Source organism: Chiloscyllium plagiosum, unplaced genomic scaffold (genome assembly GCF_037043375.1).
Source record: "Chiloscyllium plagiosum isolate Xiang-an unplaced genomic scaffold, Cpla_swu_hap1 HiC_scaffold_49, whole genome shotgun sequence".
Taxonomy (NCBI): Eukaryota; Metazoa; Chordata; class Chondrichthyes; order Orectolobiformes; family Hemiscylliidae; genus Chiloscyllium; species Chiloscyllium plagiosum.
Window position 1 is genome coordinate 23898409 of NW_028270187.1, and position 22736 is coordinate 23921144.

General features: G+C 44.2%; 3 long non-coding RNA genes across 5 annotated transcripts in view; 2 read left to right on the top strand and 1 right to left on the bottom strand.

Annotated features, from left to right (window-relative positions):
* The window catches only part of LOC148135658 (uncharacterized), an 830866-nt gene that overhangs the window by 611589 nt on the left and 196541 nt on the right, over positions 1–22736 (top strand). The window lies entirely within an intron of this gene.
* Positions 1–22736, top strand: part of LOC148135664 (uncharacterized) — a 73374-nt gene that overhangs the window by 5891 nt on the left and 44747 nt on the right. Inside the window, exon 1 of one of the 2 annotated variants that reach the window (XR_015755011.1) lies at positions 15521–16567. The exons of the other annotated variant lie outside the window; for it this stretch is intronic. This is a non-coding gene — a long non-coding RNA (uncharacterized LOC148135664). Of the gene's footprint in view, positions 1–15520; positions 16568–22736 lie in introns of those variants that run through there. 2 annotated transcript variants of the gene reach the window in all.
* LOC148135665 (uncharacterized) lies at positions 12629–15261 on the bottom strand. The gene is made up of 3 exons (XR_015755014.1): positions 14642–15261; positions 12911–13109; positions 12629–12791 (listed from the first exon to the last, which is right to left on the bottom strand). It is a non-coding gene; the product is annotated as an uncharacterized LOC148135665 (long non-coding RNA).

The window sequence follows — 22736 nt, forward strand, 5'->3', positions numbered from 1 at the left end:
AGCCAATGGGGTTTGATCTTCCAAACAATGACACCATGGCTGAACTGATAACCCTCACCTCCACTTTCCAGCGTTTTAACTGTCAGCATTGATTCAATTACCAATCAAAATCTGTCCATTTCCGCCTTCAAAATACTGAATGACCCAACCTCGACAGTTTTCTGTGGTAAAGAATTCCACAAATTCTCTACATTGTGGGAGAAAAAATTCTCTTCTGCCCGAAATTTGTGACCTCTAATTCAGAGATTCTACTCCCTGGTCCCAAACTCTTCCACAAGGGGAAACAACATTTCTGCATTTACACCATCAAGTTTCCTGAAAATAATAGATGTTTCAGAATGTCAGTACTGAATCTTCTGTGTTCTAATGAGTATAGGCCCAAACGACTCAATCTCTACTCTCAAGACAGTCCCTCCATCTTTAGGATCAGTCGACTAAACCTCGTGTGAATTGTCTCTCTGTCCAGTGTACCTTTTCTTTGTGATATGAGTCCCAAGAACAGGTCACAGTATTCCAGCTGTGGTAAGAATACAGCTTCTTTTCAGTTTTAACAAACATTATAGTCATATAGATATCCAGCACAGAAACAGACCCTTCGGTCCAACTGCACTGACCAGATATCCCAATCTGACTGAGTACCATTTGCCAAACATTTGGCCAATCTTCCTCTAAATGTTACCTGTTCATACACCCATCCAAGTGCCTTTTAAATGCAGTAATTGAACCCGCCTCCACCACTACCACTGGCAGCTTTTTCCACACATACACATGAAAAGGTTACCCCACAGGTTCTTTTCAAACGTATCTCCTCTCACGTTAAACCGCTGTCCTCTAGTTTTGGACTCTCCCGCTCGAGGAAAAAGGCCTTGGTTATTCATCATATCAATATCCCGCATGATTTTATAAGTTTTGTTCAGGCCACTCCTTAGCCTCCTTTTCTCTCACTGAAGAGAAAAGAGAAGCCCCAGCCTATTCAGCCTCAGCTTATACCTTAAACACTCCAGTTCCAGCATCATTCTTGGAAATCTTTTCTACACCCTCTCAACTTTCACAAAATCCTTCATAGAAACGGTCAGCCAGATTTGTCTATAATAATTCTAAATGTGGCCTCACAAATGTTCTGTACAGCTGAGACATGACATCTCGACCCCTACACTTAACATTATGACCAATGAATGAACGCGTGCCAAACACATTTTTCCCCACCCTGTCTCCCTGCAACTCCACTTTCAAGGAATGATGCATCTGCACCCTTTGGTTTCTTTGCTCAGCAACACCCCCCAAGGCCCAGCCATTAATTGTAATAGTCCTGTCCTGGTTTGCCTCACAAAAATGCAACACCTACATTTATTTAATGAAGCATGGGTTCATGAAAGGCAGGTCATCTTTAACTGATTTATTGGAATTCTTTGAGGTTATAATGAGCGTGGTAGACAATGGGCAACTGGTGAACGTGGTGTATGTAGATTTCCAAAAGGCATTCAGCAAGGTGCTGCACAAAAGGCTGCTGCATAAGATAAAGATGCACAGTGTTACGGGCAATGCATTAGCATGGACAGAAGAATGGTTAACTAACAGAACGCAAAAATTGGGGATAAATGGGTGTTTTTCTGGTTGACACTCAGTGGCTAGTGATGGGTCTCAGGGATCAGTGTTGAGAATGCAACTGTTTACAATTGTTGGGACTGCAATTGTTTACAATTCAGGGAGATTGCTTCGAGTTAGAGACCAAGTGTAGTGTGTTGTAGTTCGCAGAAGCCACTTAAATGAGTGATGGAGCAAAGTGTGCAGAAGGATATAGACAGGTAAAGGGAGTGGGCAAGGGTCTGGCAGATGGAGTACAATGTTAGTAAACATGAGGTCATCCATTTTGGTAGGAATAATAACAAAGTGGTCTACTTTAAAATGGTGAAAAATTACAGAATGCTGCTGTGCAGGGGGACCTGGGTGTTCCTGTGCATGAAACACAAAAGTCTGTTTTGCAAGTCCAGTAGCTAATTAGGAAGGCAAATGGAATAATGTCCTTCATTGCCAGTGGATAGAGTTTAAAATTAGGACTTTCTGCTGCAGCTGTATAGGGCGCTGGTGTGGCCACGCCTGGAGTACTGTGTACACTTTTCATCACCTTACATGAGATGGCACTGGGGTGGGGTTTGCTGAGGAGTTTGACTACGTTGATTCTGGAAATGAGGCAGTTGGCTTATGAGCAGACTGGGATTATACTCATTGGAATTCAGAAGAATGGGGGAGGGGATTGTAAAATTATATATGGGATAGATAAGACAGAAGCAGGGAGGTTCAAAGTTTGGGAGAAGATTTGTAGCTCGTGTGCACGTTGTTGTGGTTCTGTTCGCCGAGCTGGGAATTTGTGTTGCAGACGTTTTGTCCCCTGTCTAGGTGACATCCTCAGCGCTTGGGAGCCTCCCATGAAGCACTTCTGTGATGTTTCCTCCGGCATTTATAGTGGTTTGTATCTGCCTCTTCCGGTTGTCAGTTCCAGCTGTCCGCTGCAGTGGCCGGTATATTGGGTCCAGGTCGATGTGCTTATTGATTGAATCTGTGGATGAGTGCCATGCCTCTAGGAATTCCCTGGCTGTTCTCTGTTTGGCTTGTCCCAATAGCAGTTTGTCCCAGTCGAACTCATGTTGCTTGTCATCTGCGTGTGTGGCTACTAAGGATAGCTGGTCAAGCCAACGTCTTCATCCAAAGGGTTGTGAATCTCTGGAATCCCCTGCCTAGTGAAGCAGCTGAGGCTAATCTGTTGAATGTTTTAAAGGTGAAGATAGATTTGTGAACAGTAAAGGAATGAAGGGTTATAGTGAGCGGTGGGTAAGTGGAGTCTCAGTCCATTCAAAGATGATCCATGATATTATTGAAAGGCAGAGCTGACTCATGGAGTCAGATGGCCTACTCCTGGTCGTATTTCTTATGTTCGGATGTTGTTATGTTCTAACAGGCCTCCAATTCAAAACGTAATGCTCTCTAACTACTAAATAAAAACTGAAAGAGCTGTGGATGCTGTGTATCAGAAACAAAAGCAGAAACTACTGGAAATGCTCAGAAGCTCTGGCAGCATCTCTGGTGTGAAAGGCTCACCAGTTTATGGTTCCCTTGTTTTTCCATACAACTGTCTTCAATAATGCTGCCACATTAGTCACTCTCCAGTCTTCTGGCATCTCATCTATGATTATCAACGATACAAATATCTCAGCAAGGGGACCAGGAATCTCTTCCCTAGCTTCCCACAAAGTTCTGGGAAATACCTAAAAAGGTCTCCAGGATTTATTTCCATTTTTCTACTTTAAGACCTCCGACACCTCCTTTTCTGTAAAATAAACTCATTTTAAGATCACATTATTTATTTCCCAAGTTTCTTAGCTTCCATGCTCCTGTCTACTGTAAATATTGATGCAAAATATTTCCTTAGTGTCTCTGCCATCTCCTGTGGTGACATGCAGGAAAGCCATGTTGATCTTTAAGGCCTGTATTCTCTACTTAGTTATTCTTTTAAACTTAAAATAATTTTAGAATCTTTTCGGATTCTCCTTAATTCTATTTGCCAAAGCAATTTGATGTCCCCATATTTTCCCTCATGATTTCCTGTTTATGTATACTCCTACTGCCCTTATACCCTTCTCAGGATCACTCAATCCCAGCTGTCTATATCTGATGAATGCTCCCTTCTTTTTCTGGACAGGAGTTGCAATTTCCCTCATCATTGAGCTTTTCCCATGCCTTGCTCTTCACACAAACAGAAACATACCATCACTGAACTCTCATTGTCTCATTCTTAAAGGCCTCCCACTTGTCAGCCATCCCTTTATCTGTGAATAACCTCCCCCAACCAACTTCTCAAAGTCTAATACCATCGAAACTGGCCACACTCTAATTTGAAACTTTCATTTTTAAATCAATGTTATCCTTTCTCATCATTATTATTAAACCAATAGAATTATGATCACTTTCCCTGAAGCGTGCCCCTGTGGACACCTCAGTCACTTGCCCTGCCTTGGTTCCCAACAGAAGGTCAAGTGTTGCGAACTGTCTCGTAGGTGCATCCACTATTGAATAACAACGTTTTCTTGTATACACTTAACCAATTTCTCCACATTCCAAGATCTTAACACTATCCCAAACTCTGTTTGGAAAGTTAAAATTCCCTACCATTATCCTTTTTTCTTACAGATAGCATAATCGCTTGTAAATTTCCCACTGACTATTAGGAGGCCCATTTTACAATCCCAGCAAGGTCATCATCTCTTTCTTATTTTTAAGTTTCATCCATATAACTTCACTGGGCAGTCTCCAAGAAATATCCTCTCTACATCCAGCTGTAATGTTCTTTCTAACCAAAAACACCACTCCATCTCCTCTCTTGCTCCTCTGTCTATACATTCTACAGCATCTATATCCTGGAACATTAAGCTGCCAGTCCTGTACATCCCTGAGCTATATTTCTGTAATGGTAATGATATCCTTGTCCCACATTCCCATCTATTCCCCATGTTCATCTGTCTCACATGTCAGGCCTCTTACATCGAAGTAAATTCAGTTTCGCAGTCTTACCTCGCTCTTGCCAAACTGTTGTCTGCCTCGACCCCTAGAATTGCTCACCGCATCTCACCTCAAACATTTCTCTTTTCTCACTATCTTGTTGGTTCCCACCATCCCCCTTACTAGTTTAAACCCTTCAGCATACTGCTATCAAACTTCCCCACAAGAATATCGGTCCCCTTCCAATTCAGCTCCCTCTTATACAGGTCATTTCTATCCCTGAAGAGATCCCAGCGATTGAAAAATAGGAATCCTAACCCCTGCAGCAGCTCCTCAGCCACACATTAGCTGCTCTATCTGACTGTTCCTCATCTCAATATTGCATTAGTTTTTAAACAAACCCCAACATGACATTTGCCATCCTTATTGACAGTTGAAATTAAAAGCTAACTTTTTGTGGTTCGGAGATGCTGATTCCCTGTAGATTTCTGAATTCAATCTCTATCTTGCCCGTTAAAATGCATGACATCACTGTTTATGTCTGTTCTCATTTATTTAATCCACATTACATTATTATGCAAAGCTCCTTGTTCACTCTCTTGTCCTATCTGTATCTCTCCACAAACTTCTTTTTATGTCATACTCACCACTTGTCTCTGCTCCAATTTTTGAGTCATTCGCAAACTCACCTACAATATACTCACTTTCCTCATCTAAGTCATCAAAATACTTTGTAATTTTTTTTGTCCCCAGAACAGATATATGTGGTACTCCACAGATTGACATTCTGTACAATAAAACTCTTAATCAAACTTTTCTGATTGGGATTTCAAAGATCCTCTCTCCATGTTAATACAGTACCTCCAAAGCCAAGGCTCCTATCTTATTCAGTAATCTTATGCATGGGTGCTATCAAACACCTTCAGAAAATCAAAACATATTACAATCACGGTTTCCTCCATTTTCTCCAAGAATTCCGATACTTTTATCAGGCAAGATTTCCATTTTATAAAGCCATTCTCAGTTTTCTGCTGTAACATCCTTTTTTAAACACTCGACCATTTTTTTCAATAAATGATGTTAAACTAAGTAGCCTCAGTCAATCTTTTGTGTGCCTTAACTTTTGTGAGTGAAGGTGTTGGGTGAAGGGTCTACTATCAGCCCTCACTTCCAACTGCTAGAGAAGCACTGTCATCTACTGTGAAAATCTCAACAAAATGTATCTATGTTCATTTACTGAGAAAACAATTCCACAAATGTTCTAGCTCACCGCCTTCTGCTGGCGGTCCCAGATTTTACGAAGCAATTCACTGAAAGTTGACAAGGCTAATTAGCATCAAACCAAGATCAATATTTGAGCAGAAATATCTCAATTCCTGGTCATGTATTTTTGCTCATCTCTTTTTAGGACATTAGCTTCGACAATGTGGAGTCTGTGTGGGTGGAGCTATGAAATACCAAAGGACAAAAACATTAGTGGGTGTCATACAGAGACGCCCAGACTGCAGTGGTCATGTTGGAATAGTATTAAACAGGAAATTCGACGATGCCCTCCACCGCATCTCCTCCACTTCCCGCTCCTCCGCCCTTGAGCCCCGCCCCTCCAATCGCCACCAGGACAGAACCCCACTGGCCCTCACCTACCACTCCACCAATCTCCATATACATCGTATCATCCGTCGTCATTTCCGCCACCTCCAAACGGACCCCACCCCACCACCAGGGATATATTTCCCTCCCCTCCCCTCCCCTATCAGCGTTCCGAAAAGACCACTCCCTCTGAGACTCCCTCGTCAGGTCCACACCCCCCACCAACCCAACCTCCACTCCTGGCACCTTCCCCTGCAACCGCAAGAAATGCAAAACTTGAGCCCACACCTCCCCGCTCACTTCCCTCCAAGGCCCCAAGGGATTCTTCCACAAATTCACCTGCACCTCCACACACACCATTTACTGCATCCGCTGCACCCGATGTGGCCTCCTCTATATTGGGGAGACAGTCCGCCTACTTGCGGGACGTTTCAGAGAACACCTTTGGGACACCCGGACCAACCAACCCAACCACCCCGTGGCTCAACACTTCAACTCCCCTCCCACTCCACCAAGGACATGCAGGTCCTTGGACTCCTCCATTAGCAGACCATAGCAACACGACGGCTGGAGGAAGAGCGCCTCATCTTCCGCCTAGGAACCCTCAAACCACAAGGGATGAACTCAGATTTCTCCAGTTTCCGCATTTCCCCTCCCCCCACCTTTTCTCAGTCCCAACCCTCAAAATCAGCACCGCCTTCCTAACCTGCAATCTTCTTCCTCACCTCTCCGCCCCCCACCCCCACCCCGGCCTATCACCCTCACCTTGACCTCCTTTCACCCATCGCATTTCCAACGACCCTCCCCAAGTCCCTCCTCCCTACCTTTTATCTTAGCCTGCTGGACACACTTTCCGCATTCCTGAAGAAGGTCTCACGCCCGAAACATCGATTCTCCTGCTCCTTGGATGCTGCCTGACCTACTGCGCTTTTCCAGCAACACATTTTCAACTCTGATCTCCAGCATCTGCTGTCCTCACTTTCTCCTTAAACAGGAAATTAGCCAAGCTAATGATATGGAGACATCTGTGATCATGGGTGATTTTAATCTGCATCCAGATTGGACAAATCAGATTAGCCACAATGTCTACTTGGGGGAATTCCTGGCCTACATATGGGATGGTTTTCTTAACCAACATGTGGATGAACCAACTAGAGAGCAGGCCATCTGAGACTGGGTACTGTGTAATGAGAAGGGAATCATTGCCAATCTAGCGGCGTGTGACTCCTTGGGGAAGAGCGACCATGACATGATACAGCTTTTTTTATCAGGATGGAGAGTGAGCCAGCTGATTTGGATATTAGGGTGCTGAATTTTAATAAAGGAAACTATGAAGGTATATAAGGCATGAGTTGGCGTTGATAGATTAGTGGAAGTTGCTTAAAGGTGCGACAGTAGGTAGGCATTGGCAAATATTCAATGAAATCATGGGGGAACTGCAACAACTATTTATTCCTGTCTGGTACAAAAGCAAAATGGGTAACAGGGCCAATCCATGGCTTATAAAGGAAATTAGACAGTATCCAATTGAAGGAAGAAGCATAGAGATTGGCCAAGAAGAATAATAGGTCTGATGTTTGAAAGCAGTTTCGAATTCAGCAAAGAAGGACCAAGGGATTGATTAAGATGGGGAAAACAAAGTAAAAAGGAAGTAAGCTGCAGGGAACATGAAGACTGACACTACAAGGTTCTACAGTACGTGAAGAGAAAGAGATTGGTGAAGACAAATGTAGGTCCCTACAGATAGAAATGGGGAAATGTATGACAAAGGACAAAGGAACAGCTGAGCAACTGAATACATACTTTAGTTCTGTCTTCACAAAAAAGGACAGTTGTACAGGAGGTTGGTCAGGCTGCAGTTGGAGCATGTGTTCAGTATTGGTCACCTTGCTCAAGGAAGGATGTTATTAAACTGGAAAGAGTGCAGAAGAAATTTATAAGGATGTTGCTCGCACTCAATGGTCTGAGTTATAAGGAGAGGCTGAACAAGCAAGAACTTCTTTTCTTGGCAGTCTAGGAGACTGAGAGGGGACCTTACAGAACTGTACAAAATTATGAGAGGCATACACTCAGTCTTTTTTGCCAGGGTTGGGGAATCGAGGATTAGATGGCATTAGTTTAAGGTTAGCGGGGAAAAGTACAAAAGGGAACCTGAGGGGCAATTTGTTTACACAGAGGCTGGCACGTGTATGCAATGAGCTGCCAGCGGAAGTAGTTGAGGTGGGTACGTTAACAACATTTAAAGGCATTTTGACAAATACATGGATAGGATGTGGACCAAATGCAGGGAAATGGGGTTAGCATGGGTGGACAATTTGGTCAGTATGGACCACTTTGGGCCAAACGACATGTCTCTGTGCTTTCGGACTCTCTGACTCGAAGATACAAATCAAGTACCAGAAATCCTGGAGAATGCAAGATTTAGTGAGAGGGAAGAACTGAGGGAGGTCAATATTAGTAGAGAAATGGTGCTGGGAAATTGAGGGGATTGAACCTGATAAATCCTCAGGGCCTGATAAATCTGCATCCCAGAGCACTTAAGGAAGTGGTTCTAGAAATAGTGGATGCTTTGTTTGTCAGGATCCTTTAGATTTTGGTGCAGTCCCTGTAGATTGGAGGGCAGTTACTGCCACTCCAACACTTAGAAAGAGAGATACAGAGAAAGGGAATTCGAGACCAGTAAGCTTCAGATCAGTAGTGGGGAAAATTCTCAAATCCTTTACCCTTTATGACAGAGCATTGAGAAAGCCGTGGCAAAATCAAACAGAGTCAGCATGGAGTTATGGAGGGGAAATCATGCTTGACAAATCTATTGGAATTCTGTGAAGATGTAACTATCAGAGTTGACAAAGGGGAACTGGTCAATATGGTATATTTGTACTTGCAGAAAGCATTTGACAATGCCCCATTTAAGAGGTCACTGTACAGGATTAAAACACATGGGATTGTGGTAAGTGTACTGAGATAAATAGAAAACTGGTTGGCAGAGAAGGAACAGGGGAGGGCTGAAGGGGCCCGTGTCAAATAGGCAGACAGTAACTAGTGGGGTGCCACAGGGACTCCAGCTATTAACAATATATATTAATGATTTGGATGAAGGAATAAAATGTAACATCTCAAGGTTTGCAGATGATACCAAGTTGGGTGGGAGGGTGAACTGTGACGAGGATGCAGAGACCCTATGGCATGATCTGGACAGATTGTGAGCGGGCCAATCAATGGCAGATGCAGTTTATTTTAGATAAATGTCAGGTTATTCACTTTGGAAACAAAAGGAAGGTGGTGGATTACTACCTGACTGGCTGCAAATTGGGAGAGGGGAGTGTGCTGCAGGGCCCACATGTCCTTGTGCACCAGTCGCAGAAGGTACGTATGCAGGTGCCGCAGGCAGTAAAGAAGGAAAATGTTATATTGACCTTCATTGAGAGATGTTTCGAGTACAGGAGCAGGGATACGTTGTTATAGTTGTACAGGGCCTTGGTGAGGCCACACCTCAAACACTGTGTGCAGTTTTGGTCTCCTTTTCCGAGGAAGGATGCTCTTTCTCTGGAGGGAGTACAGCGAAGGTTTACCTGACTGATTCCGAGGATGGTGGAACGAACATATGAGGACAGGCTGTCTAGCTTAGGATTGTTTTCGCTGGAGTTTAAACGAATGGGAGGGGATCTCATTCTAACAGGACGAGACAGGGTAGATACAGGGAGGATGCTCCTGATGGTGAGTGTGTCCAGAATCAGGGGACACAGACTGAGGATTCGGGGTGGATCATGTAGGATGGAGATGAGGAGACATTTCTTCACCTAAAGAGTGATGAGCCTGTGGAATTCATTACCACAGGAACTTGTTAATGCCAAAGCATTGAATGTATTGAAGACGCGGCTACATGTAGCATTTAGAGCAAATAGGACCAAAGGTCATGGGGAGTAAACAGGACGAGGCTATTGAGCTGGATGATGATGAATGGCAGAGCAGGCTCAAAGGGCTGAGTGGCCTTCTCCTGCTCCTATCTTCAATGTTCATGAGGATATTGCCCTGAGAAAACCGTGGACATTAGTGCTTTCCCGTTTACCTCAAAATATCACTCATCACCCCACCCGAAAAATAATGTGGAGACGTAACCTCTCAAATTTCAATGACACAGCTCCTCCCAAGATTCAAGGTGTGATGGTTGAGGGGCAGCTTTGTTCATTCTTAACACAGGATGTCATTTTGTTCTGTGAGTGCTTGTGTGTGTCTGTATTTGTGTGTCTGTATTTGTGTGTGTGTGTGCATGTGTATTTGTGTGTGTGTCTGTGTGTGTGCGCGTGTGTGTGTATGTCTGTGCATATCCATGGCTATGTGTCTGTCTGTGTGTGTGTGTGTGAATGTGAGTATGAGTGTGTGTAATGCGCGCGCGCGGATGTACATTTCTGTGTCCGTGGCATTTTGAAGCACATCATATTTCCTTGAAACTACTTTCTTTGTCAGAGGCCACCAGCATGCTCCAGTTGCTGGAAGGTGCTCTGATGTATTTCAGATTGCGTGCCTCTATGCAATGTAACTTTGCTGCTTGACGAAGATACTAATTCATAACAGATAGCTTTTATCACCAGTTTCTCACTAACACTTACAGAGTGTCACTTTATGCCTTTAGTTTTAGCGTCTAAGGTGATGTCTGGTCACCCTGATAGCTCATGTCAAACCAATGGAAATCTTCCCATTCATTTCTCTCAGCCAATAGGGACTCTCTCCATGTATAGTCGATGTTCAGGGCTGTCATACCATTCTTCAGCATTCCTGAAGCGGACCCTTTGGTCCATCACTAGCTGCCTGGCTGTAGGAATCTCACCATGCAGGAAGTAAATTCACACGTCACATGCTTCCATTCTGTTGACATGTCCAAGACACACTTGTTAGATGATTTAGGAACTCTCCATTTGAGAGGACACAGAATTCAAGAATTTGTCAAGTCACTTCCAAATCTCAGCATTCCAACTGGGATACCCTCACCCACATCTCAATTAAACCCAACAACCCCTGCAAGTCTCCATACAACAGCCTTTTCACTCCTCCCTCTGCATGTTCCAGGACCACAAAACTCCTTGCAAGTGCATCTGTACCCCTCAGCTTACTTCAGACCAGACCAGACATCCGAGGGAAAAGGAGAAGGTGAGGACTGCAGATCAGAGACAAAAAGTGTGGCGCTGGAAAACCACAGCAGGTCAGGCAGTATATCCAAGGAGTAGGAGAGTCAACGTTTCGGGCATAAGCCTTTCATGGAGTTTCCTGCCCAAAACACCGACTTCTCGGTCAGGAGTGAAGACTATTGTTGGGACAAGGTCTGCTCTTGGAATTGGGCAGTGAAAATCAATAACTTCGTCATCATTCTAATAGAGGGCAATAATTCAACATCCTTGTGGATGGATTATCTCATGTTCTAAATAAAATACAATGATCATCACTGCTATGTGAATCATGAAAGAATTGGAAAACATTAACGGAGAGGTAACAAGGTCATAAAGTCACCAATTGAAACAGGAGAAGAAATCAAAGAGTACAGAAAAGCAAGTTGAAGCAGAATGATCAGAGCCCACATTTGATTGAATGGCTGAGACAAAACAAGAACAGATGGAGAACTAATGGATATTTTTAGTTCAGAGAAATGAACTCAGCTACAACAGAAAGATGAAAAACTGAAGCAATTGCATTGAAAAGCAAAGACAGAAGAAGAATCTGAGTGCATTCCCAAATGTGACTAACTTCAACATGATGTCTTGATGAGACATTCAGGCAGATGGGAACGTGGGAGAAATTCATTACCAGAGACTTATAGAAAGGAAGTGTGGCAGGTAGCACATCAGTCACCTGTGGGTCATTGTGGGAGTGAGAAGAACTCCCGGCAAAATACAAAAACATTTTTACTGGCCTGGACTTCATTTAGGTGAAGATGAAAATTGCCAGAAATGTCACACATGTCATGTAACCGGAAAACTTCAGGCAATAATAAAACCGGCAACTTTAATGCCCATCCCTGCATTTGAGGAACCTTTTACAAGGGTCTTACCTGATTGAGTAGGACCCCGACACAAAACAAAAAGTGATTATCAGTATTTGTTAACAATGATAGATGCGTCCATTTGATATCCACAGGCCATTCTATTTGTGCAATCCCACTGCTAGAAAGATTGTAGAAGAGGTACCCCAATGTTTAACTCGATACAGACCACCCACAGATATACAATCAGGTCAAGGGGCACATTTTACATCAAATGTATGCATGGAAGTTATGGGGTAGCTTATCGGAGGAGAAAGTGAGGACTGCAGATGCTGGAGATCAGAGCTGAAAACGTGTGGCTGGAAAAGCGCAGCAGGTCAGGCAGCATCCAGGGAACAGGGGAAATCGACGTTTCGGGCATAAGCCCTTCTTCAGGAAAAAGGAAGATTCCTGAGGAAGGGCTTATGCCTGAACCGTCGATTCTCCTGTTCCTTGGATGCTGCCTAACCTACTGCGCTTTTCCAGCAACACATTTTCAGCATGGGGAGCTTATCACCTGCTTACCAACAAGCATGGTAAGGGAGTGTTCGAAAGGTGGCGTTAAACTTTAAAGACCATTAGTGAGCTTAGAGAAGACCATATCGAGGGCTTATTGTCAAGACAATCCAAACGACTAGATAAAGGAATTCCATTTGTACATCAATGAGTTTTGGGGCATGAGCTGAGAGGACCACTGAAAATAAATAAGGAGAAATTAGTGAGTCAGAGTTCAACGACCACATATTTGAACTGTGAATGATTAAATTGAGAGGGGGAGTTGGCTCCAATTCTGCAATATCCTTACACACTTACGCCAAAGAAAGTTAGCATGTGTTCAAAGACAGACTGAACGGATGTTCCAAAAACAGCAGCATCAAAGTGAGTTGCAGCAACTGGAGCTCAGCCATAGTAATGGTGCCAAAGCCAGATGGTACCCATGGTTGTGTGCAGACTGTGGCAAAGTGAATGCGGTTGCAGAGTCTGATTCATATCCGATTCCACATTGGGAAGACTGTATTGGAAAAGGTAGGACAAGCAACTTAGATTTGTAATTTGTACTTGCTCAAAGGATACTGGCAGGTACCTTTATCCGAAGGAGTGAAGACTATTTCAGCTTTTGTAACACTGAACGGACTTTACTCACTTAAAGTCATGCCAGTTGGTATGGAAAATGTGCCAGCCACATTTCAAAGGGTAACCAATCAAGTCATTCCTGGGCTATCCAATTGTATGATGTACATCGACAAACTTGTGATCTTTTAGTCACACAGGGAAGGAACATTTGCAGCCTTTATTGGAACTATTTAATTGACTTTGGGAGGCAGGCTGGTGATAAACGTTGCTAAGTGTGAATTCGCCAAAGTCCGAGTCATGTGCCTGGGCCCTGTTGTCAGGCATGGACATATGGTCCCAACCATAACATTGACAAAGATAGCAGGACTATGATTCCTGGCAGTGAACAAGTTTACCAGAAGTTTGCACAAAATTGTAGTAGTGTGGTTGCTCCACTGACTGACTAATTGAAGAAGTGCTGGATATTTTAGCGGACAGTAGAATGTCAGAAGGCATTTGCCAGCCTGAAAGCTGTGTTAACCACTGCCCCAGTGTTAGCTACACCTAATTACACAAAGCTACACGAGATGGCCATTGATGTGGGTGTTGGTGCTGTATTCTTACAAGACGACGATGAGAAGCTAGGAAGCCCCATTGGTTATTTCATCAGGAAACTGAATATTTATCAGGAATATTCCATGATTGAGGAGACCTTGAGCTTGGTGTTCCAACATTTATATTGTTAGTAATGGGTCTTGTACAATTGTCTGTACTGATCATAACCCATTAAAGCTTTTGGAGAAATGTAAGGACTGCACTTCCAGATGGTTTACATGGAGCCTATTACTGCAGCCATTCAATTTGAAACTGATACACGTGGCAGGATGAGAAAATGTAATTGCTGATGTGTTGTCACAACTCGGATGATGTAAGATGGAGGGAGTTGGTTGCAGGAGTAAATGGACAGAAACAGAATGCAGTAATGCATGGTTACAGTTGATGCAATTTGCGTGTATTGTCGCGTAATAATAGATTAAAACTAAGGGTTTTAAAATGAAATAATCTTTGTCTCTTATTAATGTTGCAGTAAAATTACAACACGGGTACCTAACCAACAATGCTGAAACTTGCCCAGGGATGTCCTGTACACACAAAGAAAACAGGACAAATTCCACCCAGCCAATTAACGCCCCATCCGTCTATTCTCGATCATGAGTAAAGTGATGGCAAGTATCATGAACAGTGCTATAAAGCAGCACTTGCTCAGCAATAAGCTGCTCAGTGAGGCCCAGTTTGGGTTCTGCCAGGGCCAGTCAGCTCCTGACCTCATTACAGCCTTGATCCAAATATGGACAAAACAGCTGGGTGCTTGAGGGAAGGTGAGAGTGACAGTCCTTGACATCAAGGCTGCTCTCGATTGAATGTGGCTTCAAGGAACCATCGGAAATCGGGAATCAATGGGTGCAAACTCTCTGATGGTTGGAGTCATACCTGACACATAGGAAGATGGTCGTGGTTGTTGGAGGTCATTCACCTCAGGGCCAGGACGTCTCTGCAGGAGACCCTCAGGGGAGTGTCCTCGGCCCGACCAGCTTCAGCTGCTTCATCAATGCCCTTCCCCTCCATCACAAGGTCAGAAGTGGGGATGTTCACCGATGATTGCACTATGTTCAGCACCATTACGACTCCTCAGATTCGGATGTCCATGTTCAAATGCTACAAGATCTGGACAATATCAAGGTGTGGGCTGACAAGTGGCAAGAAACGTTTCCATCAAAAATAAAAGACAATCTAACCACTGCCCCTTGGCTTTCAATGATGTTACCATCACTGAATCCCATAATGTCAACATCCTGCGGATTATCATTGACCAGAAACTCAACTGCACTTACCACAAACACAGTAGTTACAGTAGCAGGTCAGAAGTTAGAAATACTGCAGCAAGGAATACTGCAGCCTGTCCACCATCTACAATGTACAAGTTGGAAGTGTGATGGAATACTCCCAACTTGCCTGGATGGGTGCAACCCCATCAACACTCAAGAAGTTTGACACCATCCAGGAAAAGCAGCCCAAATCCACAAGTGTCTCCTCTCTCCACCACACATGCTCAGGACACACTGCTGCTACTATCTACATGATGCACTGCATAAATTCATCGAGGATCCTCAGACAGCACCTTCCAAACCCACAACCACTTCCATGTAGAAGAACTAGGGCAGCGGATGTGTGGGAACTGCACGGCCTTCAAGTTCCCCTCCAAGTCATGCATCATCCTGACTTGAAAATATAATGCCGTTCCATCACTGTCACTGGGTCAAAGTCCTGGAATTCCCTCCCTAATGGCATTGGGGGTTAACCCACAGCAGGTGGACCACAGTAGTTCAAGGCGGCAGCTCACCTCCACCTTCTCAAGGACAACTAGGGAGAGGCATAAAATGCTGGCCAGCCAGTGACACCCACAACCCATAAAATGAATAAAAGATAATAGTTCATTGTGTGTGTGAGAGAGATCGAGAGATCGAGAGAGACAGAGACAGAGAGAAAGACCACATATCTGTGTGTGTGTGTGTAAGAGAGAGAGAAACACTATGCCTAAGAGTGTGTGTGTTTGAGAGTGAGTGAAAAGAGAGAGAGAGAAAAAGACCATGCCTGTGTGTGTGAGAGAGAGAGACAGAGAAAGACCGTATGTGTGTGTGTATAAGAGAGAGAGAAACACTATGCCTGAGTGTGTGTGTGTGTGTGAGAGTGAGTGAGTGAGTGAGTGAGTGAGTGAGTGAGAGAGAAAGAGAGAGAGAGAAACACATGCCTGTGTGTATGTGCATGTGAGAGAGAGAAATCATGCCTGTGTGTGAGAGAGAAAGAGAGACCGACAGACGCACAAACAAAGACCATGTCTGTGCATGGCAGAGGGAAAGACCATGTGTGTGTGTGTGTGTGTGTGTGTGTGAGTGAGTGAGTGAGACTGTGTGTGTGAGAGAGAGAGAGAGAGAGACTCTGTGTGTGTTTGTGTGTGTGGTGTGTGAGTGTGTGTCAGGGGGGCAGGGGGAGTGGGGGGTGTGGTGGTGTGAGGATGCTGTCACTTTAAAAAGGTTACTTTGGCCTGTGTTTTTTTGAAGAGGGATTGTAAAGGCAGAGGTGCCAAAGAGTCTCGAGTGCCTGTAGGCTTTTCTTAAAAGCAGTTTAACAATGGAAAAGGAGTGGCCAGTTCAGGTTCTTCTAGTTTTGGTCTAGCTGCAGCAATTCCAAGATGTTTTGAGTATCAGAAGGTTGCAAGCTTCAGTAAAAGATTCCTAACTGAGCACTCGGACATTTCTCCGGATGTTGTTCCCTCCGCCTGTAAGAATACGAGTTTGAATTTACCTTTTTGCCAAGAGGTGTGTTTATGAGATGTTACAACATTGGATCAGGAAATGAGTAAGTTACTGTATCAAGTAGTCGGTTGTGTTTTCCAATTGTTTAGTTATTCTTAATGCCACTTTCTTTTGTTTGTGTTTCAACCGTAGTGTTTAAATAAATTCTGTTTGGCTTAATGCAGAGTGGTTTAACCAACTGAATCACACCTGGAACATCAATGTCACATTTCCTTTAAACAAAGAAAACCTTATTTACGCGAACTATGCCCCTCATGATTTTACAAACCTCTATAAGGTCACCCCTCAGCCACCGACGCTCCAGGAAAAACAGCTGCAGCTACTTCAGCCTTTCCTTGTCGCTCAAACCCTCCAACCCTGGCAACTTCCTTGTATATCTTTTCTGAACCCTTTCAAGTTTCACAGCTTCCTTCCTTGAGGAGGGAAACCAGAATTGCATGCAATATTCTAACAGTGGCCTAACCATTGCCCTGTATAGCTGCAACATGACCTCCCAACTCCTATATTCAATGCTCTGACCAACAAAGGGAAGCATACTCAATGCCTTCTTCACTATGCTGTCTTCCTGGGACTACACTTCCCAGAACTATGAACTATGAACTCCAAGGTTTCTTTGATCAACAACACTCCCCAGGACATGACCATGAAGTGTGTCAGCCCAGCCCTGATTTGCCTTTCCAAAATGCAGCACCTTGCATTTATCTAAATTAAACTCCATCTACCAACCTTTGGCCCATTGGCCCATCTGATCAAGATCCCGTTATAATCTGAGGTCACCTTCTTTGCTGTCCATTACACTGACAATGCTGGTGTCATCTGCAAACTTACTCCATATACCTCTATGCTCACACCCAAATCTTATAGCAGTGGATCCAGCACCGATCCTTGTGGCACATCACTGGTCATAGGTCTCCAGTCCGATGATCAAACATCCACCACCATCCTCTGTCTTCTACCTTCAAGCCAGTTCTGTATCCAAGTGGCTCGTTCTTCCTTTATTCCATGAGATCTAACCTTGCTAACCAGTCTCCCATGAGGAACTTTGTCAAATGCCTTACTTAGGTTCATATAAATCACGTCCATCGCTCTGCCTCACTAATTCTCTTTGTTACTTATTCAAGAAACTCAATCAAGTTTGTAAGACATGATTTCCCAAGCACAAAGCCATGTTGACTATCCCGAATCAGTCCTTGCCTTTCCAAATACATGTACATCCTGTCCCTCAGGATTCCCTCCAACAACTTGCCCACTGCCGAGGTCAGGCTCACTGGGCTGTAGTTCCCTAGCTTGTCCTTACCACCCTTCTTAAACAGTGGCACCACGTTTGCCAACCTCCAGTCGTCCAGCACCACACCTGTGACTATCGATGATACAAATATCTTAGCATGAGGATTTACCCACCTTTATGTATTTTAAGACATACAGCACCTCCTGCTCTGTAATCTGGACATTTTTCAAGATGTCACTATCTATTTCCCCACATTCTATATCTTCCATGTCCTTCTCCACAGTAAACATTGATGCGAATACTTCTTTTGTATCTCCCCCATCTCTTGTGGTTCGACACAGAGGCTGCCTTGCTGATCCTTGAAGGGTCCTACTGTCTCCTTAGTTTCCCCCTTTATCATTAATGTATTTGTAGAATCATTTTGGATTCTCCTTAACTCCATTTGCCAAAGCTATCTCATGCCCCCTTTTTGCCCTCATGATTTCCCTCTTAAGTATACTCCTACTGCCTTCATACTCTAAGGAATCACTCGATCTATTCTGTCTATACCTAACATATGCTTCCTTCTTTTTCTTGACCAAACCCTCAATTTTTATAGTCACCCAGCATTCCCCACACCTACCAGCCTTGCCTTTCACCCCAACAGGAACACTCTGTCTCAGTATCTCATTTTTGAAAACTTCATCATTTTTCAGCCATTCCTTTACCTGCAAAACTCTGCACCCAATCACCTTTTCAAAGTTCTTACCTAATACTGCCAAAATTGTCCTTTATCCAATTTAGAATGTTAACAGTTAGATCCTGTCTATCCTTTTCCATCACTATTTTGAAACTAATAGAATTCTGGTCGCTGGCCCCAAAGTGCTCCCCCACTGACACCTCACTCACCTGCCCTGCCTTATTTCCTAAGAGTGGGTCAAGTTTTGCACCTTCTCTTGTAGGTTCATCCACATGCTGAATCAGAAAATCTTGTACACACTTAACAAATTCCTCTCTATCTAAAGAAGAAGGGCTTATGCCCAAAACGTCGATTCTCCTGTTCCCTGGATGCTGCCTGACCTGCTGCGCTTTTCCAGCAACACATTTTCAGCTCTGATCTCCAGCATCTGCAGACCTCACTTTCTCCTCTCTATCTAAACCCTTAACACTACGGCAGTCCCAGTCTACAGTAGAAAGTTAAAATCCCCTACCATAACCACCCTATTATTCTTACAGATAACCGAGATCTCCTTACAAATTATTTTCTCAATTTCCCGCTGACTTTGGGGAGCTCCATAGTACAGTCCCGAAAAGGGAATAATCTCTTTCTTATTTCTCACTTCCACCCAAATGACTTCCCGGATGTATTCCCAGAAATATCTTCCTCAGTACAGCTGTAATGCTATCCCTTATGAAAAACGCCACTCCCGCCCCCCCCTCCTGTCTTGCCTCCTTTTCTATCCTTCTTGTAGCATTTGTATCCTCGAACATTAAGCTGCCAGTTCTGTCCATCCCTGAGCCATGTTTCTGTAAATGCTCTCATATCCCAGTCCCATGTTCCTAACCATGTCCTGAGTTCATCTGCCTTCCGTGTTAGGCCCCTTGCATTAATGTAAATGCAGTTTGATTTATCGGTCCTACCTTGTTCTCTGCTTTGTTCCTGCCTGCCCTGACTGTTTGACTTGCTCTTCTTCCCAACTGTACCAGTCTCAGATTGATCTCTTTCCTCACTATCTCCCTGGGTCCCACACCCCCACCTTATTACTTTAAATCTCGCCAAGCAACTGCAGCAATCTCCCTCTAATTCCCTTCCAATTCAGGTGCAACCCATCCTTCTTGTATAGGTCACTCCTACCCGAGAAGGGCTTCTAGTGATCTAAAATGTGATCCCTTCTCCCATACACCAGCTCCACAGCTATACATTCATTTGGACATTGCCCTCCCTCCCTTTCCTGGGGCTCTCCATCTCCATCAACAGTGACCGACTCAACACAGACATCTTCTACAAACCCACCGGCTCCCACAGCTAAACAAGGACAGAATCCCCCTGATCTTCACCTTCCATCTCACCAACCTCCGGATACATTTCACCATCCTCTGCCATTTCTTCCACCTACAAATGGACCCCAGCACCAGAGATATATTTCCCTCCACACCCTTATTTGCTTTCTGTAAAAACCATTCCCTCCGCAACTCCCTTGTCAGGTCCACACTCCATACCCCACCAACCCACCCTCCCCTCCTGGCACCTTCCTCTGTCACCACAGGAATTGCAAAACCTGTGCCCCGAACTCCCTCTCACTTCCCAAATGCCCCAAAGGAGCCTTCCACATCCATCAGAGCTTTCGCTGCACTTCCACACGTCATTTACTGTATCCATTGCTCCCGATGCAGTCTCCTTTACATCGGGGATACAGGTCGCCTACTTGTTGAGCTCTTCAGAGAAAATCTCCGGGACACCCGCACCAACCAACCCCACCACCCTGTGGCTGAAAACCTCTCAACTCCCCCTCCCACTCTGCCGAGGACATGCAGGTCCTGGGCCTCTATCACTAAACCCTAACCACCCGACACCTGGAGAAAGAATGCTTCACATTCTGCCTTGGGACATTGTAACCACACACTATCAATGTGGGTTTCACCAGTTTCCTCATTTCTCCTCCCCCTCACTATCCCCCACCCCCAATCCAGCCCCAACCTTCCAATTGGCACCGCCCTCATGACCTGCCCTACCTGTCAATCTTCCTTCCCACCTATCCACTCCACCCTCCCCTCCGCTCCGACCTTTCACCTTTACCCCCAACTCCATCCAGCTCATGAACTTTCAGCTACCTTACCCCAGGCCCACCCCCTTCCATTTATCTCTCCACCTCCTTGGCTCACAGCCTCATTCCTGATAAAGGACTTTTTCCTAAAATGTCGATTCTCCTGCTGCTCAAATGCTGCCTGACCTGTTGTGCTTTTCCAACACCACGTTCTCGACTCTGATCTCCAACATCCGCAGTCTTCACTTTTTCCTAGACGTTCATCTGCTCGATCCTCCTATTCCTAGCCTCACTAACTCACAGCATCGGGAGTTATCCAGATATTACTACCCTCGAGGACCTCCTTTTAAAATTCCTGCCTCACTTTCTATCTCCTCTCTTCAACATCTCATCCTTTTTCCTTCCTGTGTCATTGGTTCCAGTGTGCACAGTGACCTGCTGCTGGTCCCACTGCCCTTTGAGAATATTCTGCCTTGATCCTGGAAACAGGGAGACAACACACCATTCTGATTTATCGCTGTCGGCCGCAGAAACATCTGTCTGTGCCTCTGACTAGAGAGTCCCCTCTCACAATCGATCGCTTGGTACCTGACATACCCCTCGTTACATTACAGCCTGACTCGGTCCCAGAAACTTGGCTGTTCATGCTGCGTTCTCCTGAAAGGCAATCACCCCCTACATTTTCCAAAACAACATACTTGTTTGAGATGGGGTTAGCCACAGGAAACTCCTACACTACCTACCTCCCTCTCCTACTTTTCCTGGTTTTTCTCCCTTCCTTAAAACTACCATCCGTCAGATGCCCCTAGCTCCTGTAAATTCCTCATTCCCTCAAACTGCCGCTTCAACTGATCGATGCGATCTGATAGGATTCAGAACCAAACACACTTACTGCTGACATCATCATCAGTATTAAGGAAACTCTCCCTAATCTCCAACAGCTGACAGGAAGAGCACATCACTCCACTCAAGGCCATCTTTGTACCTTAACAACCTCCAGAAAATAGCATAGTCTTATGCACTAAAAAAAAACAATAATCCAGTCTAACTGAGTATCAATGTTTCATATTTTTAATATTTAATCAAAGGACAGATCTAAAAAAAAACGAAAAACAACCAACTCTATTCACTATTAAAAATGACAGCAATATTATACTTAAAAACCATGCACTTATCTGCTCCTGAGCTGTGTGCTCTCCAACATAGTTTCTTCGGATGTCAGCTGTGAATTTCACTGTTTGTCAATTTTTCTTCAACACACCCCAATGTCGGGAAACACTTGAACTCAAACAGCAAAGGCAGTAACTGTGCAGATTCACTGCTGTGTCAGTCAGCAGTTAGGTTTCTTTCTCTCTGTCTCTCTCTCTCTCTCCCTCCCTCTCTGTCTCTCTCCCTGACCATGTGGTCACTACCTTTGTTCACCTCCTTCTTTTTAAAGTGTCATTGTTTTGATCTTTTCTCCCAAACTTCCAAAACTATGCAACAGCTTAAAAACGGTAATTACTGCTTGTGGAGTTTGAGAAACTCACTTCCAACACCTAATATACCCTAAAAGCGAGCAGTTCTTACAGCCAAAACTTTTCCCATCCTCCATCGTGGATTACCCAAATCCTGACAGCTTTTGCTCCATCTCCATGGCAATCCCTATCACTCATCAATTGGTTCTCCCTGTTTCAGTTTGCTTACTTGTCTTCTAATCCTGACCAGTGTCGGGCAGAAATGTTCAATTTTGTTTTACTTTTAGCAACATTTCGGTTTTGTTCAGTTCTATAACAATAGTTCACTATCTTTTTTTAAAAAGATCTTTCCACTTCTTTAATGGCTACATTTAATGCCTTCAGTTGTGAGGAATATTTGTCCGTATTCTCGAAGAAACTGAGCCCATCTTGTACCAACTCGGTTGAATGTCAGACAGATCAGGAAATCAGGCATCATTCACCCTAGATGTACACTGTCAAGGAAAGCCCAGACTTCAGTCAGGTTTTCTCTTGTTTCTCACCAGCTATTCCTTTAGATACTGAAACTTGACTGTCCTCCAGTCCATTTCTGGAGTTCTTAATCCATGAACCTTCAACCTTCAGTAGGGCCAATGGTGAAATGCCACAGTGGGGGTGATCCCTTCAAAAAGGAACTAACTTGCATCAGAGATGCTAAAATGGCTCAATATATCTAATGCAAAACTAATTTATTTGACTTTTATCCAAAATATTAAACCTGTCTCACACAGGTTAATTAACGTG